General features: G+C 47.5%; 1 protein-coding gene and 1 pseudogene across 1 annotated transcript in view; one reads left to right on the top strand and one right to left on the bottom strand.

Annotated features, from left to right (window-relative positions):
• The window catches only part of LOC149340479 (neuronal acetylcholine receptor subunit alpha-10-like), a 333,173-nt gene that overhangs the window by 76,441 nt on the left and 229,471 nt on the right, over positions 1 to 27,261 (top strand). The gene's annotated exons all lie outside the window — the stretch shown is intronic.
• LOC149340481 (uncharacterized) lies at positions 23,033 to 25,451 on the bottom strand (annotated as a pseudogene).

Genomic DNA, 27,261 nt, shown 5'->3' with positions numbered 1-27,261 from the left:
ATTAGTGCAGGCGACAACCGGCCTTTCTTTGCGCTGTACTTCGGATCAGCGTTGTTCGAATATGTTGTTGTTGTTGTTGTTACTGCGTTATTTGAGGCAGGAGAGCGCACGGCAGTTGCTCCCAGGCTGAATATTGAAGGACCTCCATCCGTGTAACACTCCTGTACTTGGCACTGCCCTTTCTGGAGCTTCGCGCATCGCGGGAATCCCCACTGATATTCACACCGCTTCGTATGGCAACCGGTACTTCACACGGCACACAGACGGCCCGGTATCCTCTATGTGTGGTATCAGCATAGCTATATTGGTTCTCGCGTAAAGTCTTGGTCAAAAGTCCTAAGGCCAAATTCTTTTCGCTTCAGCCCCAGAATAGAGCCATTACGGCACTGTTAAAAACCGAAGGGCATTGAAATGCTAGCAGAAGGTTTCTTCTGGGTGTAGCTGCTTCCTGCTTGACTTGTGTATTGAAGGATCCGCTACATGGAACATTCTAGGCACATTCATTTCGCTGCAGCTGAACGCTGTGGCCTTAGGACTTTTGACCAAGACTCTACATTGTGATCAATATTTACTTTTTCTTTATTTTGTACGTCCTTCTTGAGCGCGCTTCGAACTCCCCTTTGGCACTAAACTCAAGACTGTGCTGACTAAAACTAATTGGTGTTTCTCGAAGGATTCATTCGTTGAGTAATTTTCCATTTCAGAACCTTTTTCTCCTAGTGGGCGCTTCCAGAGGGAACTTTTTTTTCCAGGGACATTTTTCCCGGGGACATTTCTTCTGTGTATATTTTTTCCTCACCCCGTTTTCTGTATTTTTTGCGCGGACAGTCGTCTTAATCATATCAACGTTTTGCTCATACTGCCCTTGATTCATCAATTATGCACCTCTAGATATTAATTAAGATTTGTTGCGGTATTTCATGCAGATATCTCGAGGCATACAGAGAAGGAAGTCCCCTATAGTCCGCACACTGCATTGGGACTTCCTGTAGTGAAAGCAACAAAAATGTTTACATGGATTTCCGCAGCATATAGAAATTAATATAAAAAGGAGCATTCGATAAAATCTCGCGTTCGTGAAATGTCAGTAGGAACTAAGCTAATAACTGCATTTGCATATTATAATGAAATATTTCAAACACAAAAAAAAATTTCAGAGTAAAGTCCCGGTCGGAAAAGCCGCGACAAACTAACAAAATATAACATCATAATACATACAAAATTTATCTGTGTCCGGTTTACTGTACTTTTGTAAACCGTACAGCTCAATGCCTGGGGAGAGTGAAAGTCCACAAGCTAGTTTTCAATATATGCAGAAATTTAGGGTTTCTCTTTTTTTTTCATTCGCGTGGTAATGTGTTCCAGGAAACCAGTGAAGAAAAATTAACAGTTTACTTTCCATAATTTAAACGAACTTTGGGTAATAAAAGGTTGTTAATGCCTGCAAACTTGGTAGTATTAAAATTTATGGAATGAAAGTGAAGAAGGAACGAGTATGCGGCATTGCTATTTTTCTCATTTGTACAGTAACCAGCAGGATGTATTTTCTTCAGTACTGATGCGGAGAGAACCTAATGCCTGGGAGGTGCTAGTTTAGTATCTGAATCAAATGTACTGTAGGTGATAATGCGGGGGGCCTGATTTCGCACTGACTTGAATGCTATGAGGTGGGTATTTTATGTACTGCCTCAGTACCCATCCAGCAATTTATGTGTTATTGGTTAATTGCAAAATACGGTGATAATAACATATCGATAGGAAAGTAAGCGCGCCTTCTGAGCAGTGTCATTAAGCCGTAGGCAGCTTCCTTTTTGAACTGGGAGACGGATTAATGTTAATGTAATTTGAGATTAACGTCTGGTTCTCCTCCAAGAAATGACGAGGTACCACTTTCCCAGATAAGCTGATGGCCGAATATGAGCGGTGGAGCATCGTCAAGCCCTTTTTGACGTGAACTAAAAAAAAAACCCTCAGGGGTTAATTTGCATCATATTTTAATGACACCAAAATAGTAAGTTAGCAAGGTCAGCGCAATGCTTCGAAATAAGAACATTGATACATTTATATGAATTTTATATTTTCGTGTCATTGGCAATAAAATTCATTCTGATGAAAAGAATGGAGTTGAGTAGATCGTTGATGTAGATGAGGAAGGGGATGAGGTCCAGGATGGAACCATGTGGTACGTCTGTGTTAAAAGTTCACACGTTGGAATTAGTGCCTGACATATTAACACCTTAGGACCTGTCGCACTGACAACTTTTTATCAAGTAAGAAAGTAAGGAGTTTTTTGTTAATTGTATCAAATGCTTTCATTAACTCAAAATAGCATTTAGCTCTCGCGCTATCATTTTAGGTGGCGTCTGTCGCAGCCCCTGGTCTGATTTCGATGCCAAAAATTCTCTTTTAAATTACACGCAAAACCAGGTACAGGTCAACTGACCAATCCTGCTTGGCGATTTCAACCTCCCGGGTGCAAACTGCCAGACAGTTCAGTATAACGGTGCCTCTTCGGAGATCATCATAGACGCAAAGCTTAGACGCAAAGCTGCACTTCAATCTACGCCAAGTATTGCAACAGCCTACGCGTGTACAAGAATGCACTTCAAATATACTGGACCTTCTCTTTCTTAGTGCACATTTTCCACCTGAAACAGCCAAAATAGAGACAATCGACGGCCTAACAGACAACAAAATAGTTGTCTGCACTCTTGCAAATCATACCGAAACGATTAACTCAATCCAAAATCTACATTTTACGACTTCATCAGACACCTTGTTTTTGTATTTGCACCATTCCAACAACTATCAAGGGTCATCCACAAAAATATTGAGACAGTGTGGCGCGCTTCAAAGATATCACATCATTCTTTCTCTGCAAGTACGTACGATTTATAGTTTAGGGCGGTTTAACGGGCCAACGCAAGTTAGGCTATGAGGAACGCCGTAGTGAGGGGCTCCCAAAATTTCGACCACCTGAGGTTCATTAACGTGCAATGACATCGCACACTACACGGGCCTCTAGAAATTCGACCCCCGCGGCCGGGATCGAACCGGTGTATTTCGGGTCAGCAGCCGAGCGCCGTAACCAATTAGTCACCGCGGTGGCCGCAGCTACGTCCCAAACAAAACAAATGTGCCTAAAACACACAACCCATGGATAACGCCAGATATCATCAACGCTAAATGCAGAGTTAAACGCATCAGAAAATCCTTTAAACTACATCCCATGCCTGAAAACAGAACCACGTTTAGTATCGATATCAGCAACATGAAGTCAAAAATAAAATCTGCCAAAAAAAAAAAGTTATTTTACCCACATCCTTGTCAATTGCTTAAAAAGTTCCCCTAAATAGTTCTGGGATGACCTTACGCTAAGGAAAATAAAGCAAACTTCACCACCGATCAAAACAGCCAATCTAGCGCCAACAAGTTTAACAGCTACTTCCAATCTCTTTTTACGACAGATAATGGTAGCTCCCCACATTTAGACCTGCGCAGCATCACAAATCGCTCAAAGCCACTCTCAGTAATCGAATCGGGGTGCTAAACCTTCTACTAGAGCTTGACGTTAGGAAAGGGACTGGGCCCGATAATATACCTAATTTTTTTCAAAAGGTACTCTCAGTGGGTTGTGAAATACTTTTGAGTATTGCTTAACAAAGCCCTAACAATTGGTAAATTATCAAGAGAATGGGAAACAGCAAAAGTTATTCCTATTCACAAATCAGGTAGCAAAGATGATGTTTCTTACTTTAGGCCAATATCACTAACTTGTGCAGTTTGCAAACTTCTAGAACACATCGTACTGAAACATTTAAACACATATCTTGAACACGAACTTTTGTTATCACCTTTTCAGCATGGTTTCCCAGTGGGACAATCAACTGTTACCTGATTACTGCAGCTAATATACGACATTTCGCTTAGAATTGATAACCAGAAGCGGATCGCTCTCACCTCATATTTCTCTAAAGCTCTCGATCGTGTTTCTCATGTAAAAGAAATTAACATCCACATTTGGTGAAAAGCATTTATGCGTTGCATTCAGGATTATCTAACGAATCTACATCAATTTCTGCAAAAAAACTAGAACCCACTGACAGTATACTATTACTTCTGGAGTGCCGCAAGGTAGCGTATTTACGCCAACGTTAATTTTTATTTTTATAAATCATTTTTCTACAAATATTCATGCAAATATCAGGTTTGTAAATATCTATGTGAACATAAAATGTAAATATATGTAAATATAATAGATATATGTAAGTATAAATATTAACTTGACACGCTGACAACTGTGTCGGTGTCAGGGAAACTCGGTGTCACAGAATCGGGCTGCGCCGGCATCGGGATCTCGGCATCGCGCTCCGGCGGCGTTCGGGGGTCTTCGTTATATCTGCTGTCAGCAACCCTCCCCCCTGAGGTCGCCGCTTACAGTAAATATCAAGCTATGACTGCACGAAATTAGTTCCTATGAAGGTCATGTCGCCCTAAGCAACGCACTATAAACAGCATCAAAGTTGTGTACACAGTGGCAAATGATACGAGTACCATATGTTAACAAGTGCGCTTTCTTACCAATAACAAGAAAAAATGGCTGAGGCTTAACTTGGTTAAGCCTGAAGAATGCGAAGCATCATCGTGTCGCGTAATTTGGAGGCGCACAACCACAGCGACGGCGCGAGGTGGCCCCCGTTTCTCCACTGTCGTGACGTCATCAAGTCACGTGGTGTGACGTCATGTATCACGTGATTTGGAGGCGCACAACCACAGCGACAGCGCGAGGTGGGCCCCCGTTTCTCCACTGTCGTGACGTCATCGTGTCACTTGGTGTGACGTCGTTGTCGTGACGTCATCGTGTCACGTGGTGTGACGTCGTGTCACGTGATTTGGAGGCGCACAACCACAGCGACGGCGCGAGGTGGGCCCCCGTTTCTCCACTGTCGTGACGTCATCGTGTCACGTGGTGTGTCGTCATGTATCACGTGATTTGGAGGCGCATAACCACGGTGAAGGGCTGAAGTGGTAGCTAAAGTAGTATGCTTCGCATAAAAAACAGGTCCTGCATTTTCCTTAAAGCATAAGCAGTACTCTACTAACCCCAGTCAGCGAACACAAATCAAATACCTTGGCTTGATACTCAGGCATTGCAGATGTAAGTAACAACACAGTCGTAAATAACAACACAGCAGCTGCTACATGAAAGCTGCTTTTCCTTAGACGTCTCCTAGTTGCAGCAGCCGAAACTAAAGTGCTAGTTTATAATTCCTTCATAAGATCAAATATAGAATATGCGAACATCGTAGGGTTCCTGGTAACCAAGCAAAACATAAAAAAACTTGAAGGCAAACAAATGAAGGCAATCAGATACACCTTTAACGAATATAAAATGCTGAGTCTGGAAAAACGCGCCCTACTGACATGCCAGAAATTCTTGTACCAACTCGTGCATCACCACTTTTATATACAGTAGATATAGCCATCGCAGATACAACACTGACATGCCATAAACATTGTTTGACTTTGAATGAACCTTCTTGTTATTCTGACTGTTTTAAACTCTCATTTTTTTCTTGCAATTAGGGAGTGTAACAGCTTGAAACCATCAATTGCCCACAGTTCAACGCACTACGAATTTGGTAAGCTAGTAGGGGACTTTTTGCACACAGATTATTGAATGTTATGTCCACGGATTCCATATGTTAATGACTTGGAAATTGTACTAAATCCTTTTTTTATTGTTTACACAATGTATTTTTATTCAGATATATTTCACTATAACCTATTATTGTTATGTAACAGCAGTTTTTTTTTAGTCATCATTGTTGTATATTCGTATCTAGCGGCCCTTTATTATGGTTATTAAGGCACTCTGAGCACTTTTTATCGTTTATTTCGTACGGTATTTTTCTTTCATTTACAAATTACTGTTCTTGTGCTAGACATTCTTTCAAATATTGTCTTAGTTGTTGTATGTGTTTTGTGCCCTGCCTGTAAAAATCCCGCCGGACATTGACAGAACTTCTAAATAAATAGTTAATAAAAATATAACCGACTAAGTGATATCCGCATGACGACTTCCTAGTCTTTACTCCATCCGTGATTGGCCTCCGCTCGACATGTTCATCACCGTAAAGCTGCTTTCCTCGCATAATAAATGCTACTGCATTGCGGCATGCTTTACAGAAAGGAGATTAAGTAATTAGCGCAATTTTAATCTCGTTATTCGCTCTAGTGCGTCGTCATAAGGGCCAGTCATCCGGATGAAGGAAAGTATAAAAAAAAACTGACTGCAGACTGTGGAGGGTCGTTGCTGAAGAAAATCGACAGAGACAGAGAGGTGGGAGTTTCCCGCAAGCGCCTACGCACCAACTAATAAGGTGGCTGTTGCACAAGCCACACGCAGGGAGCGAATGCACCCAGCATGTGGAAGAATATTTTCATGTGGACCGTGTTTAGTAAGCTTACGCATTCTAGCTGCCACCCTAGGCCGGTTGCATTTCTTGGAGGCGGGAAGGGTTTTAACCCTAGGATTTTGCACTCAAGTTAGTGTTACGTATAACAACTTTTGAAAGCGTTTCTCTCGAGTAAAGGGTGAGATCCATGAAGCAAGTCTCGTAAATATCCGAGCCACGACTAACCCAGAAAAAACAGAAACAGGGTTATAATTCATGTTAACGAAAAAGAAAGCACTCCAGAGTTTCGAGGCGTGGCAGATTAAAGTTTTATTGAGTGGTGGTTGAAAAGCTCTGACGTAAACTTGTAATGCCGACGCAATGAAAACGGCGAATAAACATTACGAACTTTAGTCGTTAAGGGCCCTTATGTTGAAGAAAAGTTGAAATCTTAGCTCTGCTGAAAAAAAAACTATTACCACTGTATCTTTGTAATTAGTAAACAGAGCTAACACATCTGCAAACTTGTGTGAATGATAAAACATGCGACACATGCTCATTAAGATGCAATAAACTTACAACAGAATTTAAAATCGTTATATATCATGCTGACGTATCAGTATTCCTGTTCAAATCTTCAGTCGCTTCACTATGAGGACGACGCACCCTTTAGTGATTGCAGATGTTAGCCTAGTAGTCTGCCTGGTAGGTGAATCAAACATAAGCGTATAATCAGAGGACTTTCTCACGGTGCGTATCAGACGCTTGCCCTTACAAGTGATAAGGGCTTTCGTGCCACATAACGCTGCAAATGCGTCACTCCAGAATACACGTAGTACATACTTCAGGCTGAGGGCAGTGTCCCGACGTAGAGGCAATTCAGATTTCACTGTTTGCAGTGGTGATGTAAAACGATTGCAACGCTGCAGTTGAAGTGTTCTAGGACTTCTCGGGCACGTCATGCTGGGCACAGTTGATTGGAGAAGCGTCCGATTTTCTATAGGGAGTAGTTAGTGGGTGCTACATCAAGGATAATCTGGCGGAGACAGGAGTGGTCACACCTACCCACACCTACGCGGCATATGAAAATTATATTGCAAAATACAGGGACATGACAGAGCAATCGCTGTAAAAGTGGCACTGCGAAATGTAGCAGAGCGAAGTATGTAAGTGCTCACCGAGGGTTGCTAGATTCGCTTTTAATGCCAGGAATCGTTGAAGTAAAGCAGTAACCGCATGAATTGACGTTCCTCGTAACGTGTTCCTAAAACAACTCTGAATACTCTGAAGCACATTGAGGGGATGACGAATTACGCATCCTTTTTTTTTTTTCACAGCTCCTGCCTGAGCTGTTGTGCTAGGGTATTTATGGGGCGAGCGTCGGTAGATTCTTCACTGAAACCGCGCAGGAAAAACAAACTTCGTTCCAAATATGTATAGCAGACCACATATGAAAGCGCAGCGACTTCCGCTGTTGGCTAATCTCGCCAGCCACTTACGGGTGATGAACGAAGTATTGTGTAAACCCAGAAACGGAGCGACAGCCGTTCGGCGAGAAGCTATTGTTCAGTGTGTCACCACGAACCACCGCCACATGCGGTTGAAGCTTAGTGACCACTGGAGAAAATTCTTATGCTCGTAAAGGAGACGTAACGGTGCTCTGGAAGATTGACGGGAGAATCTCGGGCACTCAAAATACACAACATTCATCAAGTGGCTGACCACGACCACGTGCCACAAACCGCACTATAAGGCACGAAGCAGCTCCTCTATGTGCAGCATTGGTAAGGAAGGGCGTCTGCTCTCTGCCTAACCGGTAGAGCTTGCAGTGTGGGTAGAGCTGGCACAGTTAGGCCCGCTGTAGCTTGGGTTTGGGACACTGCGCCAGGAGTGGTATGAGGACTCCTAGGATCTCTTAATGGAGAGAACGACCAATTCCGCATATAGTATAGACATTCCCATTATCGCTATCCGAACAACTGCCATCCGTGAACACTGGGTCTGAACACCGGAACCGAAGTGAAAAACCGAACTGCTAGTGCACCTAATTCTCATTTGGCGTAACAACGGAAAAGGACCACCATATTTTTTTTAATGCGGTAGCCCTACTAGGCGCATTTTCCTATTTCGAGCATAACGTGCCTGAGTCCCTGCAACCTGCTTTTTGGCAGGTGGCCCACCTGCCCGCCGGGTGTGGGCAGCCTTCCAGGTGTGTACACCTGGATGAAGGCCTACAGAGTAAAGGCCTTTAAATCGAAGGCTTGTGATAAAGGCCATTAGGTGAAAGGTCTTCCTTATGCTAAAGGCCTTTCGTGTGAAGGCCTTCCGGGTAATGCCTTCTGGGTAAAGGTCTTTGGACAAAAGGTCTTCATGGTAAAGGCCGTTGAGTCAAATTCCTTTGGCACGTAAGAACCTTCAGTGCCCACCGTAACGACTCCTACTGCACGATATTCCGCGCTTAGCCATGCTAAACCATCTGCTATATTTCTTCTTTTAAGGCGGAAGCCTTTAATGCCTCATCGTTGTAAGCAGGAGCTGTCCACAGAAATGTCACGCTTTTCAATTGGTCGAAATGGTCGTGACGTCACAGTGTAATTGTACTTTGGCTAGTAACCATGCGACCAATTAAAGGTATCATATAATGATGCTCCAAGTAAGTGAGACTGAGTTTAGTTCATTTCTGAATTGCCCAATTAGCCTAATTAGCTCTTCTAGCCCGGCCAGATAAATAAAGAAAACCGAATAGGAAATTGGTCGAGTTCTGGAATCGAACCACGGTCTCCGGAGTGCGAGACGAGCATGCTAACCGCTCGGCCATGCCAGCTCGATGGTGTGGAATGAACAAAGGCGCGTCTAGTGAATAGGATGTCCGTTCACTCCCATCTTCCTCCCTTCCCGTTACAGCGAGGTTTAGGTGTCCACCTAGATATGTGAGACAGAAGCATTTCCTTTCCTCAAAAACCAATTTACCGACGAGAGAGGCGTACAACCGAACGGGCGATGGCGTTCTGTGGACTCCCTGGCAGCGTTGCAAGACGCTGTCGCGTTTCGCTGGCGATGCCTACATCTTAACAACGCATCAGTGGCAGAAGCAGCAACACTGCGTTTAAGGCTTTCACCTCACCGCACTTTAGGTCAACAAAGAGCCCCCCTGAATTTTTCTTTATGGGCGGGGGGGGGGGGGGGGGGGGGGCAAAGAAATGTGAGAAAAGAGGCGTTCGACGCTACAAAACTCTCCCCCCTGCATGCTGACATGCCTTCCTGCCGACGGCCTTCGGGTATATGTTCGCCTCCTTTAGTACCCTTTGTCTCCTGCCCATTTCTCTCCTGCTTCATTACGGGAAAGTTTTCATCCCCAGCTGTGACGATATTGGCATATGCTGCGACCATTGGACTGCAAACTCCGCCGTATTTTCTCGTTACCACAGGCATCTGATTTCCAAGTCTCATGTCAGCCATGAAACGCTAGAAAAGACCCAAAAGATCGACGCCGGCTGCCGCAGGAACGCATCCAGTTATCTCAATGTATATCTACGTGGTAATAATCCTGGACACTGGTTAACTGTGTGCCAAAAGCCCATTACAGGCACTACTCCGCCAAAATGATCATAACCGTGTCCTATAGGTGCTTATAAGAGATATGTCCGTGTTCTATCAAAATTTGCTTGTCTCTTAAGGTTCGCTTTAAAGGTACACTGAGGAGAAATTGAAGTTGACTTGCATCGACAGAATACCAGCTCCTGATTACAAAAACGCCATTCATACTGACAACAAAGCTCTTGTAACGTAGAAAAGAGCAAGAACCAAAATACAGGTATCGCCGCCACAGGCCAAACTCGCAAGTACAAGCGTGGTGACGTCATAGGACAAAACAGTGTTGCCAGACCAATAGTTCTAGCAACACTAGGACACGAGAATCACGAATCACTGAGGCGCAGCAAATGCATGCGCAAATCTCCTTCACGTTGCCAGATGGCGCCACGTACCCGACAGCTACGCGCGCTCCTGCAGCGCCGGGACCAATCAGCGCCTGCTCACAGCGGTATGGGGGCTCCCGGTATTCCGCTAACTGTAACAAGGTACACGGTATGCTAAACGTGTCTATTTGCGAGAACTTCGTTGACGACTTCGAGAACGGGACCCATTGTAACGCTGGCAAAACGCCGGTGCAAACGTAAACGAAGCGACGGCCGCAATGGCCGATAGATGCCTTCAACGTGCGGCCGGCGTTAGCTTTCTTTACGGCTGTAGCTGGGCCGCACTGCTGGCCGCCAGGAATTACGGAGTCTGCGTTACGTCATGTGCACGTCATGTTTCACGTCACTTAGTCCTGTGTCGTCATAGGAGAATCCCAAGTTTTAATCAGAGCGGCGGGAAAAACTTTTTCAACTTCGAATCCAAACTTCTTAGAAATAAATGCATCTTTCGCTGCCGGCCAAGTGGCAACAAAGCCATGAAATGCCGAACTAGCGGATTTTGCTATAAAAAAAATATTAATAGAGCTCTCCTCAGTGTCCCTTTAAGAGAACGTACAGAAGAATGTACGTTCGTACGCAAGGATAAGGAATTGAAGCAATTAAGGAACTCAAGTGCCTACAAGCTGTCGCAGCTTATCTTTTTCTTGATGGCTACGAGCCGTGTTCACGCTTACTCGAGGGATTTATGCTCCCGATAATAAGGCGTTCCTCATATTCATGTCAATAAAAAATAAGGCGCTGGTTTAAAAAAAATAAACCGATGGGAAAAAAGGCAGCCCGAGTTAAAACTGACATGGTAGACCATCCATAGCACTTAGGTCGCGCTACCACAGCGAAGAGACGGGGTAGCGAGTAGGAAAATAGAGCACGCTCAGAGAAGACGAGAAATGCGCTTCATAAACAGAGCGTACCACTGGCAGACACTTTCCAGACTCCCGTATAGATGGCATAAAAGAAGCAATAATGAAGCGGCAGCCTTTGCCAGTGAGGAAAACCATGTCCCGTCCGCCGCATGGAAAGCAATCAAGCCGCACAATGACAGGCGGCTTCAGGCGAGGTTTCCTTTCTCTCTCTCTTCACCTCTCGCCTTTGGCGGCGGCGTCGTTCTGCGCTCCGAAGAGGCGGCAGATGCCGGCGCCTGTCAGGAACATCGTTCTTGGCGCCGACCTCAGGAGTTGCGCGAAGTGCAGTTTGCCGTTGCTGCAGCGATCGGGGGGGGAAGGAGGCCTGGGGCAGATGGCCGCAGTAGTTTCTCTCCTCGAGAAATGGCACCGCTGTCGGAGCAAGGCATCGAGAGTCTGATCGAAAATACTGCGAGGGCTGGGCCCACTCGGCGTGGTTAACTCGCAGCGAAGGATTCGCCTGTGGCCGCTCTGGCTCCTCTCGAGAAGGGTGCGGAGAGATGCTCCAGCGGCGCGAAAATACGTTCGAGCGGTAGGCTGGATCGGAATGCACTTGGCACTCATACCGCCGTCATTGTTAGTGACGTAAACATATGCAGCCGGGCACCCGAGCTGGCTTTATTTATTTATTGTATTACTTATTTACGTGCTTATTGGGCTTATTGCGTAAGCTTCCTTTTTTTTTTACTTTTGCTGCAGTTCGTACACCTCGCATCAGTTCTACGACTTTTTGCTCTATTTTCTTGGATCGCACTGCGCGGAAGCTGCTATATATGGGCGTTTGTAACACTAATCGCAAATTTTCGCAACCAGCAGCGCACTCTGCAGGCGTTCCTATTAATTTTTGCTTCTACTTATTATTTTCAAAACGAAAAACACTAATTATTGCGATATTCATACAACTGGAAGAAACTGGAGAAAAGCTCTGGCATATGTTGCAACCAGCCCAAGTGAGGGCTCTTTCTTTTTTTTTTCTGTGGAAAGAAACAGAGCCTTGTCTGACTCTACCTTCAGACAGAAAGCCTGTTGACTCGGTCATCTGACCAATATTTTCTCAATCTTCTATCGCTTTACGAGAGAATGCGTACAATGACTGTCTTGACATGTAAGAAATGTAAAGCTCTTTATTACCACGTAGAGCAAACAAAGAAGTGTGGTATGGACGCAGATGACCTAAGGATGCAAAAAGTCTGTGAAATTTAGGAAATGGCACTCTACTTTTGCTTTACTCTTTTTCGGCCTTATAGGCTATGATTAACTGCAGCAATGGGACAGCCCAGAGGCGTTTTGAACACAGGCTGTTCAAATACCACGTGTACAAGCACATTTACCATCAGTGCTAACTCTAAAACATCACGTAAATAAATGCATGTGTATTGATTTAGAATGCGCTCAAGCAACACCTATTCGCATGCGAGTATGTGGATTTCTAATACAGGATAGCTTATCCCTTTCGGTCGGCAAATTTCACCTTTCCCTCATTAAAATTCCTTTCTCTCTCTCTCTCATCAGTCGGTTTGTTCCATCAGCTCTGCTTTCCCCCTGCCAGTAAAGACTAAACTTTCTCTCTATTTAGTGCTGGTCCTCCTCAATATTTCTACTTCAGTCAAGCGTTTCTCAGTCGCAGTTGCCTTCACATCATGTACAAAATTGTTCGTCTTTTTCTTATGTTCTCCGCAAAGCACTGGTCTGTTTGGTGTGCGTGCGTGAGTGTATTTGTAGCCCGTACAAATGCTCGATACCTGTCCCATAAGACGGCAGTCAGACGTCGCCCAAAAGCAATAATGTGAACCTTTTAATAATGCCTTTTACCTTGGGTCTTTAAGTTAAAAACAACGTAATACCAGAAAACAAACATTGTCATGCGTTACTGTCCGGTTTATTCTGTTTATTCCTCTTTCTTTCTTTTTTTGCTACTCAGGTACAGAATCGCAAATAACCTTCACGAAACACGAAATCGTCGGCTCTACGGTGCTGCGTGGAATCTGAACAACGTCACAAGAAAGAGCGAATCCGGAACTTCCCACTTCGTCAAAAAAAAAAATAACTGTCAAAGACAACTGCGTAACCTTCAAATAGAAAACAAAAACACATTTCTATCGCGCGTAGAATGTCGAGAAACAAGCACGCCACATCAGCCCCTTTGGTCGCACCCTACTGGCAGCCTTTTAAACGAAAGGAAGTCAACTGCGCGAAGAAGAAGCCGAAGAGCTCAAGAAAAATAAAGTACCTAAGCAACCAAGGAGCAAAATAAAAAGGAAACCCAAATTTGGCTTGGGTTCCTCTCTAACGCTCGGCCACGCAGTCCAGGCGAGCGACAGCGCGGCTGACGAGCGCGCCAACGGCTTCGTCGTCCCATTTTAGGCTGTTGTTCCTGGTCTCTGAGCCGGTAGGTAAACTCCGTTACATGGCTTCGACCTTTTCACCCTTCCTCCTCCCACACCGCGCCCTTTCGCCCCTACAGCACGAGCGTTCCCAAAACCGCTGACGTTGAGAAGAAGTGCAAACATGTGGCGCCATCTACGGCTCGCGCCAAGGCCGATCACCCTTCTCGGCCTTCTCCTTCCCTCTTTTCCCCCTCACTATCCCCTTTTCTACCCGTTCTTTCCCTAGCCTCCTCCGCGTTCTTTCGCATAGGTTCTTTCCCGCCGCTTTTCCCTAGGTAGCCGGCCTCTGGTGCGCTCCCTCTCCCCGCTCCAGCCAAGACCGATGGGCAAGCTGAACTGCAGCTCGGTGCCATCTTTCCCTTGTCTACGTTTTTTACTCTAAGCCCACTGCTTAATGCAAATGGGAGAAATAAGCTGAGCTGAACTGCAGTGAGCGACATCATTACTGCAGGCGCGTGCTTCATTCGGCTACGAAGGAATCCATGTAGCGCCACTGCCGAGCCGGAGCTCGCGCACCACCCCTGTCGTCGCTGTGAGAGCGACGTGTCAGTGTTCTGCGCTTTCCCCGCGGTCCAGGAAGAAATGGGTTCATTGGTCTTGAAAGGGAGGCCCTCCCTCGCTTCCTTTCCCGCTCATTCTATGCCCTTCGTGTTGTTGACGCAAGGCTGGAGCGGAGCTCCCGGCTCTGTTGTCTCAGCGAGTGCGACGGCGCATCCTCCTGAGCTTCGCTGGGCGGCCGGGTGTCGCGTTGTTTGAGACAAGACAGGCTGGGACGGTGCTTCTCCCAAGTGGAGTGCGCACCGCCGCTAAGTGCAGCTAAGGGGAAACTCGAGGAGGGCCGACCGGAATGAAGGACAGACTGCCGCGCGCGAGGCAACGTTGCAGGCCGGGCGCAGTGATGACAGGACACCAAGTAGATTACGGGCGAGGCGATAACGTCACCACTTCAGGGACCCTCACGCTGCCCAAGGCATTGCAGTTGTTGGGTTAACATTTTAGAGCCCACAGAGGCAGTTCGTTCAAATATTAGACGGACAGAATTTGGATTCAGGAAAAGAAAAATGGATTGTCATACAACCCATTGTTTGTGATGGCCGACATAAATTTCTGCATGGTATAATAAATTTCATCTCAAAACAAATTATTCGCGGCCTCTTCAACAAAAGTGTACCAGGCTAAAACAAAACAATAATACACCTATAAAAGTTAACTTCTAAAAAAATGCAAAAAAGGGAGAGGAGATTTTCGCCATCGGCGCATTCGTACCTCGTACCAATTGGATAGATGCAATCACCTTGCTTGCTTGATTGTTGAGGTTTATTTTTCGTTTCATTCTCCGGGATGCCCCTTGACAGTTTAGGCCTAAGGTGAAGATTCGCGAGCCATGCGTTGTAGTGCTGGTCAACATGAAGAGCTGGGCGGACACCTCAACCACGCCGTCAAGAATGCGAGGAAGGAAGGAATGAAAGAAGAGGTACAAAGAGGCGCCGTAGTGGAGTTCTCCGGCAACACTTGATTGCCTGAAGTGCCAGAATCGGATGCGGCGGATCCGAGCTGAAAGGGACCATTGCGTCTCTTACGCAAGTGGGAAGAGATACAAAGAAAACAAGGGCCGTCGCATACGCACGAACGTTATCTCTATATCTGAGTGGCCAATGACAGAGGACCTAATGTACGCGAAATGGACCATGGAAAACGGACAACTTACATAATACAGGCTCAGGATCGTCAAGATGATCTGCCTGTGGAAGGGATTCGTTCATAAAAAACTGTGTCAGGGCGAGCTAAAATATAAATCCCCAAAATATAAACAGCAAAACCACGACGGAAAAGCTGATAGCGCCCGTCATCCCCATTATCAATAATGTGTGATTGCCATTTTTCTTTCTCTCTTAAAAAGCTGTCCTCCTTGTTAGCGCTTGAGAGGTTTGCCAGACGTTCAGAGAACGATGTCAGTACTTGTGCGGTGAAGCCAATTTAAGGCTTTTATTTCTACTCTATTGGAACAAAGACTTGTTCAAATGTTTTCGTCTCCTTAATTAAGCTCAGTGTTGCCGAGTCCTTCTAGAAATAAAGGGTTACGAGAGCGAGGTTAAAAGTGCACTAGAGACGGGTAGCTACAAAGAGGAAGCGCTGTAAATGTGCTTCCTGTTGGGAAGAGTAAGTGCTGACCTGCTGATAATCCAAGCGAACGCCGTAGAGAAATGCAGGTTTAAAGGCCGGGATACATGCGACGTTTTTTTCGACGACATTCGCGCGGCAGAAAACGTCGCGGCGGTGAGACTCCCGGCTGGAGATACATGGAGCGTTGAAGCGGCGGCGCGCCGCCGCGTAACCCTCGACGCGAAAGCAAATGTGATCAACAAGTGGCAAACACCACTGTGCAAGGACGTCTGTAAGAACAGCGACGCTGACCATTCTGTTAAAATCAGAAAAGTTTCACTTCGACACCATTGTACAAATTTAGCGCGGATTTGTGTGCTCGAATGCATGCCGTCGCGTACCTTTGGACGACCCCTCAGCCGCGGACAGCAGCGGCTGCGGCTTTCTTCGACACATTCGCTTCAGGGAGGGAGCGCAGGCATTTGGATTCAAGATTGGGCCGTGTTCTCCAAAAAAAAAAAAGCGACATTTCAAGTCTGATGAAGTGTTTATTTTCACGACACCAACATTTCCGTGCCAAAAACACTGCGTAGCTCGACGGCCATGTTGGCAGCGGCAGGCAGAGGACCGGAAGAGCCGGCTTTCTGCGCTGCTATTGGCTCGCTTCAGCCACCGCTTCTGGTCTCACCGGACGCCGCGCGTCAAAATATAGCCGGTTCTGATCGGCGGCGGCGGGCGTTTTTCTCGACGCCGGGCGTCAAATCTGCGCCGTCGGGCGGAAATCGACGACTCGCCGCGGTAAAAACGCTTCATGTATTCCGGCCTTAACAGTGCAAAAAATAAAAAAGCTCAGCAAACGTGTATGTGTTATATATGCATGGCTTCCGCTGCCACAAAGTGTGACCTAACTGCACTATAGAGTAATAACCCACGACGCATGTAGCCATATGCAAGCAGACGCTAAACAAATGCGCGCACGAGTTGCGTGTTTTATTGCGATACCATTAAAAGACTCATCGATTATGAAATTCATTCACTAGTTGGAGGGAAGTGAAGTCAGCAGAACAAATAATTTGCATTTGCTGGAGCAAAGTGGCGTCACTTGTGATAACGACGTCAACAGCTTCTAATGTTATCACACTACCATCACATAAGCATGCATGTGAAATTTTTATTAGCAGATTCGCATCTAGTTTGCCGCCGAATTAATCTCCGCAGTTCATCTGATAGCTCTTGCAAGAAAATGGCACAAGGGCACCTTGTTACTTTCGCCTGTGAGTTTTGTTCCTCGCTTTTATGATTTCCTTTATATATTTATAATTCCTTGTAGATTTTAGAGAGCAAGGCTTCACTGCTCTGCAACACTCACTGGGCGCATTTTCTACCGCCCATGTCGCTCTAAGTGGCTGCGGCATAGTATCCCCAGCGGCGGTGCAATGACATTTTGGTCCGAGCTTAACCAGCTTACACGCGGAATGCGCGCAGCCGGCCTTCAGACCCAGATGGCTTTGCTCCTTGCTTACGCAGAAGCACTAATCTCCGGCCTCACAAGCGGCTTGCACGCTCCTTTGGGCCCTGTGAGGGGCGCGGCTGTGAGCCCGCGTCTGCCTTTACTTCTCGGAGTAACGGTTTAAAACCGACCCACATGGCCCACACACTTCGCGTGGAGCAAGAAAGAGAGAGTGAGAGTGAGGGAAGCAGAGAGAAACTGCCGGCGCGAAGCGCAACCGAAGCCATGCTCGCGGCCCCCAAAAGCAGCTCATTTAAATACTGTTTTCTCGCTCTCACACCCTGCTTCCTCGAGAGTGATTTCCCATGCAAATTACCGGATCTGCCTTGTCGATGGAGGCTTGTTCTTCCTTCCCCCTTCCCCTGCGCTTCCTCCCGACTCTGCCTTTTCATTTCGACACTAAACTGGCCTTTGAGGTCGGCCCGTCCTTTCCCCGCCTCCTTTCATCGTATAGCTGCTGCCTCGCTCTACGGTCAGTCTTTTTAATGACGACCGTTCGGGCGTCCTTTTTTGCGCGCGCGGAGAACGCGATCGATGAGAAAGAAAAAAAAAAGAAGAGAGAGAGGGCGTGAGGGGCAGACGGGCGGAGCTGCCTCTCGCATCCACGCCTTTTTTTCGTTTTTTTTTCTTTTTCGTCGCCTTTTCTCCGGACTTTTGCTGATCTCTTTTATCTTGTTTTGTTGTTTCGCTTTTTGCCCTTTTCTCTGTATTTCTTTTTTTCACACTTTCGCAGTTATATACTTCACGTCCCCATCTCTACGCCTCGCTGTAATAAATTTCGCACTCGTAAAAAGAGCACATTCCCGGCCGGAATGAACAAAGCTACGCTATAAAGTGGTGGGCGTTTGTGCGAGCCCGGGCGCGCTCGAGGGGTCTCCGGTCCTGTTCAAGCTCGATCACGTCCGCAGCAAACGCTTCTGTTTGCCCCTGCCTGAACGGAGGGGTTTTCTTTCTTCCTGCTCGTGTCGGTGCCGTCACCGCTACTGCCGCCGCTACCACCACCGTCTTGGAAGGATAATGAAGAAAGGACACCCCCCCTTCCATCTCTTGCCACCCTCATATTTTTTTCTTTCTTCCATTGCCGGGTTTAACATCCCTGTCCGGTCCCCCATAGTTAGCGGAGGGTCAACGCTCACTCCGTGATTCTCCCTCATTTGTTTTGAGCAGCTCTGCGCGAACCATTTGGTAAAGATGAGAGAAATTGAGTGGGGAGAAAAATCGGGCGAACTTTCTCGAGCCGGGCCGCGTGAAATGAGGCTTGCGGCAAGTCAACACTTCATCGTCGACATAAATTTAGCGCTCTTCTTCCCCATTTTATAGTCTTTTTTTATCTCCTTATTATCAGGTATCTTCTTTATCGGTTCGGGAAGCAAATAGGAAAGCCCTTGTTGACTCTACTCGCAAAGTTTGGGTTTACGAGGAGAACGAAAATCGAACGGTGTGCTCCGCATTTGCACGTTGCTATTTGTGTATAGTCCGCGAATAACATATGAACGAACGGGAAGACACCAAACCGTACCTTGTTTAAATGGGGGCCGCGCGCGAGTGCTTTGTAGAAGAGAACTCGAAAGTCCGAAAGCAAGACTGGAAACGTGCGATCGAGGGCAGCTCACAAAACGACAGTGCTCGAGAAATCTGATGTGAATTATCTTCCGCCTTCTAATTGTTCTGTCTTATAAATGCAAATGTTATTCGTGCCTGTCAGATATTTTGTTAATTCAGGCCCTGCAGAAATAAAATTTTGAGTGGTTCGTGCTTCAGACAAGTACGCAAACTTCAAAAAATTTGTATTGTGAGACGGCAAACAGAGCGCAGGATGGAGCGAGCTTTAATGGCACCCGCAAATATGGCGACCAACCCTTCCAAGAAGAAGATGAGCGATGATGATGGATATGTACAGATGAAGACGAAGGTCGCATGTTGTGCTTACACTTTCTCCCCTCGCGGACGAAAGCGACCGGCCCGGGCGCAGGTTATATAGCACAGTAGGGCGACGGGCGAAGGGTTTTAGGCGGGAAACATGAACAATCTCGGCACCTCGGCAACGACGATCATTAACAGGATGAACAGGGGCAACGCGATAGTTCACCGGGGACGTTTGTTCGAGTACAGTATACGGACCAATATAACGGCTCAAGAATTTTTCACAGAATCCCGAGGTACGCACAGCAGTACCTCATCCCCAAGCTGAAAAAATATGGCACGGTGGGAGAAATCATAGGTGCTTTTCCGGAAGGCTTGGGAGGCGTCGGTATACAGGCGGGCAATGGTACGGCAGTAGGTAAGACGAGAAGTAAACTGTTCGTGAGAGAGTCTGGAAGAGGTTGAGGGGGCGGAGAAGAAAGACGCTTCGAGGGTGAAGGTAGGTTGACGTCCATACACAAGGAAAAAATGGGAGAAGCTGGTGGTTCTTTGCACTGCAGTATTGTATGCAAAGGTAACGAAGGGAAGCATGGTGTCCCAGCTGGTGTGGTCTGGCTGGATGTACGTGGCTAGCATATCGGACAGCATGTTGTGCTTGAGTATTGGTAATACCTCTCCACATCTCCTTTCGAATATTTCAGTTCTCAGAGGAAACGCTTCGTGGGCGAGCTTATGTTTCGAAGCGAACGCAGCGAAAAGGGAAAATTTTCATCTACGGTTTGGAGCATTCATTACACACAGGATCAGGGGCTCCGAGAAAGGAAGGGTGGGAGGGAGCGGGGAGATGACGCCCAGCCCCAAAAACTTCTGCAGATTATGCAGTGCCCCCCCCCCCCCCCCCGTCTCCTTTGGCGCTCAGATAAGGCTTCCAACAAATGCTTCAATCCAAGCACGTAAGCCGTGTAGCCCATAGCGTGGCTCAGTTAGTTGGCTTCATAAAGCCTGTCATAAAGGTTTTCGTTTCAGTAACCTAAACCAATCATGTCCCAACAGAAGTCACTGATTCTCTGGCCCCTGCCCATGAGCATGATAAGCAGAGTTGAAACAGAGTGTGCGCAACTTTTTAATACTGTCAGTCACTAGTCGCATATTCATGTTTATAAAGCTGCCCATGTGAGTATAAGTTTCATATGCATTAAACAGGTACACCTTTGAACGGAACAGATAAGAAAAATGTTTTTAAAATCGATAAATATTTAAATATGTAACATTAGATAAATAAAAAAACGGACTATTTAAAGTGGTTTGGCCAGATGAGAATAGGCGTGTTAGCATTTCGGTTTTCATTTTTTTGTGCAATGCCCTATCGCTCTCCGTTAGTCACTCTCTATGCTTATCTATGATTGATGGTGCGTATGTATAGGTGCCTGAATGTGTAGATGTACCCATACTTATGTATTACGAGTCTAAACTAAATAGATAAACCACCCTCCCGCTTTGATCTTCAGAGGTGGTGCAATTCACCAGGCTGTTTGGTATGGGGTTATTAACATGATAGCGTTATGGCTCCCGTTCGGCAGAAAATCCGGCCTCAAAGTCGGAGCGAGAAAGTAGGTGTCTCTTCTGCCACCTAGGTCGCGTGGCCTTCTGACATCATCACAACCTGCCCACCGGGCACTGAGCAAACTTCCCACCGTGTCAGGCTTCAGTTAAATTAATTACTAGTCGCGAGAGGTTGCGCAGGGAGAGTAACTTGTGTGTTACAAGTGCCGTCGGTGTCTTTGTTTGAAGCAGTTACTTGCACCACTTAACAGATGTACCTCTGCGCCAGGGGTGCATCTGTATCTTCTCTTCTTTCGCCATCACCTGGACTAGTATGCAAGGCTAACAACCAGGCAGACCTCTCCTGTATTCATTAAAGTCCACGGTGTTACACCGTGTTAAAGACTCTCTCTCTCTCTCTCTCTCTCTCTCTCTATCTCTCTCTCTGCCCCAGATACTCAGTCAACCCACATCACATCGTCGACGACTTGAACAGAAAACACACCGAGGCCTGCAAGCTACGTCACCGGGTTATGCTGCAGTGGTTTCCCGCTCATTGCGGCCTCGCCGGCAACGATCAAGCTAACAGTGCAGCGAGGTCGGCGCGTGGCCAGACCTCCTTGCTCCTACCCATACCCTTTTCTCGTAGTGATGGCGCGACACTTCTGGCTTCTAAATCCTGACAGACGCAACGCTCTTTGAGGTGTGATCCGCAGCGTCAGTATAGACCCCTCCCGCTATATATGAATGTAAAGTAGAGAATTAAAAATTCCGCATGTATGATGTATAGGCATGTAAGCAGTACCTAGGGGAAGCGGTACGTAAAAGGAGCTCAGCCATCTAAAGGGAGACATTAGTGCTATCGCGCCATACCCTCAGTTTTTTGGCGCTTAATTTAGCTCTTAAACAACGCCCCTGCCACGGTGACCCCGACAATAAGGGCCGAGAGGTTTTTCAGTTGGGGTAGAAAATTCAGCTGGAACCTGAGGGGTGTTTCTTGCTTCTGGTAGAGCAAAATTGTGTGTTTTGTTGCGCACTGCCAGTAGCAAATATCGGGAAAACCAAGGCATGGGCCACAGAAACCAAGAGACACAGGAGATTGATATATATATATATATATATATATATATATATATATATATATATATATATATATATATATATATATATATATTTGTAACAAGGGGGTTTATTTCGAGGACCTGGTGAACGTGAACGTGGTCACTGAGCGCAGCCGTCCAGACGCTGCTTCGCTGAATCTGCCTCTGCCTCCTCGTCTTCAGCTAGTCGCAGAGGTCTGCTGCGGGTCATCTTCTTCATCACAATCACCCCTCGAGCAAAGAGGGAGCCATCCTGGCGACTTAGGGGGCAGACAAGATGGCCGGATCGTAGTACGGCTTCAGTCGCTGCACGTGAACAGTCTCACGCCCACGGCAGCGGAGTTCGGCAGGAGGTGTCACAGGCTCGACGACATAGTTCACTGGAGATGTCTGTTGAATTACACGGTAAGGGCCTTGGTACTTTGCGAGCAGCTTTTGGGACAGGTGCGGAGCGGCGGGAGGAACCCACAGCCAAATAAGAGAGCCAGGTGGGAATGGGTTGACCGGCTGGAGGCTTTCGCTGCGAGATTGTTGACGGAACTGTTGTTCCGACGTAAGCGATCGCGCAAGGCGCCTGCAGTCTTCAGCATGCTTCGCTGCCTGCGACACGGTAATCGATTCGGAGGGCTCAGGGCTGTACGGGAGGATAGTGTCAATCGTTGAAGAGGGCTGACGTCCATGGAGAAGAAAGAACGGCGAGAATCCGGTGGTGGTCTGCGTATCCGTATTGTAGGCGAAGGTTACGAAAGGGAGGACGTCGTCCCTATTAGAGTGGTCTGAAGCAATATACATTAATATCATGTCTCCAAGAGTGCGGTTGAAGCGTTCAGTGAGACCGTTAGTTTGCAGGTGGTAGGCACTGGTGGTACGGTGTACAGTCCGACAGTGTCGTAGGAGCGCTTCGACAACTTCGGACAGGAAAACGCGGCCCCGGTCGCTCAAAAGCTCGCGGGGCGTGCTGTGACGTAAGACCAGGTGACGCAGAATAAAAGTGGCTAGATCGCCGGCAGTAGCGGCTGGCAACGCTGCTGTTTCTGCATAGCGTGTCAGGTGGTCGACGGCCATAATTATCCAACGATTGCCGGTGGCGGTATAAGGAAGTGGTCCGTACAAATCGATGCCCACGCGGTCAAAAGGTCGGCTTGGACATGGTATTGGCTGCAGCGGAGAAGATGAACGGCTGGTAGGTGGTGGTGGTAAAAACGTTTATTTCCTCTGAAAAGAGCGAGTTACATTGAGGGTTGCTCTGGAGTCAGGCTTAGTGCCCTTCCCCTCACAAACACTAGGTGGAGTCCCTAGTACGGGACCCCAGTGGCTTCCGCTGCCGCCATAGCTCGTTCGACCATCGCCTTTTGGGCTTTCAGGTCGCAACAGGCGAGTAGGGTCGCCTCCCAGTCCTCCCGGGTGGGGTTTGGAGTAAAAGCAGGGTTGGAGGGGCACGCCCACACCATGTGGTAGAGGTCCGAGGACCTCTCCCCACAGTTCGGGCACTCCCCGGAGAAGGCAAGGTCAAGGAGAAGGCAAGGTTCATTATGTGTACGGTACTAACAGCATATCATTATTAGAAGTGACAGAGTATAAATATTTGGGCCTATGGATTACTAACAACCTTTCGTGGTCAAAACACATAGACGCTGTAGTAGCAAACTCAATGCGGAAGCTATTTTTCTTGAGGCGCTCCCTAAAGTCATCCCCATCTAGTGTTCGTCTATTGGCCTACAATTCTCTCATCCGTCCATTACTAGAATATGCCGTAATCATTTGGGACCCTTTCACGTTAACAAACATTCAGAAATTAGAGCGAATACAGCATAAAGTGGCTAGATTTGTTTTTAACTCATATGGCCGTGCATCTATAAGTGAGCTCGTGAGGCGAAGTGGGTTACCCCCCGTCACTGAGCGCAATCGTGTTTGTCGATTAAAGTTTTTTTTCCAGCTTATAAAAGGACATTATAAAGTTGATACCTCTAATTATTTTTCTTACTCCTCAGGTTATAACACGAGACAAAGGCATGCACTAACAATCACCCCTTTGAACGCGCGAAATAACTGCTTTAAATATTCTTTTTTTCCGAGGACAATTACTGATTGGAATAAACTTAATAGCGAGACTGTTAATCAAAATTCTTTACTTCTGTTTGAAAAGTGCCTGTAAATGTTGTGAATTTGTGTGTGTTTATATGCTTGTATTTTGTTTTGTCCCACCCTGCTATGATCTGTACAAGATCGCAGTATCTATAAATAAAAAATAAAATAAAAATAAAAGTGCTTTAGCGAGGCCGGGCACATCATGGTGTTCGTGACAAGGCGGAGGAACAGGCGTTCTTCCGCTCTCGTTAATCCTTTACACGGGTGGGGGTACAGTTTGTGTCTATCTTGGTATAATTGCGTTATTTCCTTGTAAGTGTAGGTCGGCGTGGCTTCCGCTACTTCTTCAGAGGAGGCAGGGGACGAGGTTGCCCCAGTTAGAGAGCGCGCGGGCGGCTGTATCTGCTGCCTCGTTTCCTCCTAGCCCCGAGTGGGCCGGAGCCCAGACTATGATGCGGTGGGATGTACCTCCTACGTACGAGCTGTTTTGCAGTAGCCGGTAGGCCAGGTACGGGACCCAGCCCTGTTGGACGTTCCGACACGCCCCTCGCGAGTCGGTTATGATTGTCTTGGAATCGGAGTGTGTTGCCGCTAATGCGATGGCGACTTCCTCTGCTTGAGTTACGTTTCGGGCTTTGAAGGTGAGCCCGTTCACCGTTTTGGACTCGTGGATCACCGCCGCCGTGTACCACCCGCCTTGGTGCGGGCCGGATGCGTCCACGTAGTATACCCCGGGTTTCCTTCCGTAGTGGTGAGCTAAGGCCTCTGCCCTGGCCCTGCGTCTACCCTCGTGGTCGTCCCAGGACATCTTAATTGGGAGTGGTATTACGTGCAGGGCGTAACGCCACTCCTGAGAGAGTCTTACTCTCTCCTCGGTTAGAGTCGTGTGTTCTATGTGCAGACGGGCTAAAAGGCGGCGTCCCGACGGCGTCTGCGATAATCGTGTGTATTGACCTGTGAGGTGTGCTTCTCTAAGTTCCTCGAAGGAGTTCGTCATACCCAGACCTTGGAGTCTCAGGTTAGACGTGGTTACCGGGAGGTCGAGGGCCTTCTTCGCCATTTTGCGTATTATCACCTCGATGATGTTCTGGTCGTGTTTGTTGAGGCGGAGATATATGGGGTCGAGTACAGGATTCTGCTTGTTACAAAGGCATTGGCCAGCCGTAAGGCGTCTTTGCTTCGCAATCCCCCTTTCTTGTTCGAGACTCTGCGGACCATTTGGCCCACCTGATCTCCCACCTTCTTTAGTTTGTCGAGCGTGGTTGTCGCCAGCCTACGCTGATGGATGAAAAGACCTAGGACTCTAATTTCTTTTCTTTCGGGTATCGGTTCCGATCCAAGTCTCAATTCTATCTTGTTTGTGCATTTTTTGTTGGGGCGAATGTGCACGAATTCGGATTTTTGAGGGGAGCAATGAAGGCCACATTTTTTCGCGTACTCGTTCACCGCGGTGGCCGCCTCCTGCAGGCTGGCCTCCATTTCTCCGAGAGAGCCCTGCGTGGCCCAAATGGAGATGTCGTCCGCGTACAGCGCGTGCTGCACACCCGGGACTTTCTCCAGGTGGACCGGCAGGTTCTTCATTGCGAAGTTGAAAAGCAAGGGGGATAGCACCGCTCCCTGTGGCGTCCCTCTCGTGCCTAATAAAAAGGGGCCGTGTTCCGCGTTCTGGATCCTCACGTAGGCCTGTCTGTCCGTGAGGAAGCGTTTTATGTACTCGAAAGCGTTCTTGCCGCATCCCGTCTCTGAGAGGTGTGTGAGGATCGCTTGACATTCGTAACAGGAGCGGACTTTTTTCTGAACATAGTAATACATGCCTCGCCAGTAGAAACGGAGGCGAAGTCGTTCGTACGTCTGGAATACACCGGCATGAGCGCAGTGAGGGCTGGAGTGATAGAAAGCACAGTCTTCAGATCGCAGATGGCGTGGAATTACAAGCAACCACTTTCGCCCGTCGGGGAGGTAGTTGCGACAATATAGCAGTTGGTCTCGAACGGCAAAGCGGGGCGCTTGGCGACGGAGAGCTCGAGGCGCTGAATGCCGCGAAGGTTGAGACAAATAAGCCTGAGGAGAGGTGATCCAGGGATCTTTTTGTTGCTCAGAGATCATGTCGCTGAAGGCTGAAGCATAGAGAAGACAACAGAGCCTCGGATGATGAAGGCGTCGAAGAGAGGTTGTGTGGCGGGATAGGTGATCGGGACAAAGCATCCGCGTCAGCATATTTCCGGCCAGACCGGTAGACAACACGGATGTCAAATTAGAGGATCCGGAGAGCCCATCGAGCAAGGCGGCCTGTGGGATGCTTGAGTGATGATAACCAACACAGCGCATGGTGGTCCGTGATGACGCTGAACGGGCGGCCATACAAGTTAGGACGAAATTTGTGTAGTGCCCAGACAACGGCTAGACACTCTTTTTCCGTGACTGTGTAGTTGGTCTCCGCCTTCGTTAAAGTCCGGCTGGCATACGCGACGACGCATTCACCGAATCCGTATTTGCGTTGAGCGAGCACAGCACCGAGACCGGCACCGCTGGCATCAGTGTGCACCTCAGTGGATGCGGCTGGGTCAAAATGTCGCAGTATGGGCGGAGAGGTGAGAAGAGCCCGCAATGTGTGGAAGGCTTGGTCGCAGTCCGATGACCAGTGAGACAGCTCAGACTTAGTGGTCAGAAGGCGGGTTAAGGGCGCGGCGATTGAAGCGAAGTTGCGATAAAGCTGCGGAAATAAGGACAGAGGCCAACGAAACTGCGGAGTTGCTTCGCAGTCGTCGGCTTCGGGAAATCGGCAACAGCACGCAATTTCGACGGGTCAGGAAGCACGCCATCTTTGCAGACTAAGTGACCCAAAATAGTCAATTGGCGAGCGGCAAAGCAGCACTTCTTCAAGTTAAGTTGAAGTCCAGCGTCAGAGAGGCACTGCAAAACTGTTTCGAGGCGAGTAAGATGTGTTTCGAAGTCAGGCGAGAAGACAACAATGTCATCCAGGTAACAGAGGCAGGTTTTTCATTTCAAGTCGCGCAAAATGGTGTCCATCATGCATTCAAATGTCGCTGGGGCGTTGCACAACCCGAACGGCATGACATTGGATTCATATAATCCGTCGGGAGTCATAAAGGCTGTCTTCGGGCGGTCACATGCGGCCATGGGAACCTGCCAGTATCCTGAACGTAAATCTAAAGAAGAAAATAATGCGGCGCCGTGGAGGCAGTCGAGTGCGTCGTCAATCCTAGGGAGGGGGTAAACATACTTACGGGTGATCTTGTTTAACCTTCGGTAATCGACACAGAAGCGAATAGAGCTGTCTTTTTTCTTAACGAGGACGACAGGTGAAGCCCAAGGGCTGGTGGACGGCTGAATGACGTGGCGCTGCATCATGTCGTTGACTTGTTCTTGT

This window comes from Amblyomma mixtum, chromosome 6 (assembly GCF_055824585.1).
Source record: "Amblyomma mixtum isolate Tamu chromosome 6, ASM5582458v1, whole genome shotgun sequence".
Taxonomy (NCBI): domain Eukaryota; kingdom Metazoa; phylum Arthropoda; class Arachnida; order Ixodida; family Ixodidae; genus Amblyomma; species Amblyomma mixtum.
This window is presented reverse-complemented; position numbering and strand designations above follow the sequence as displayed.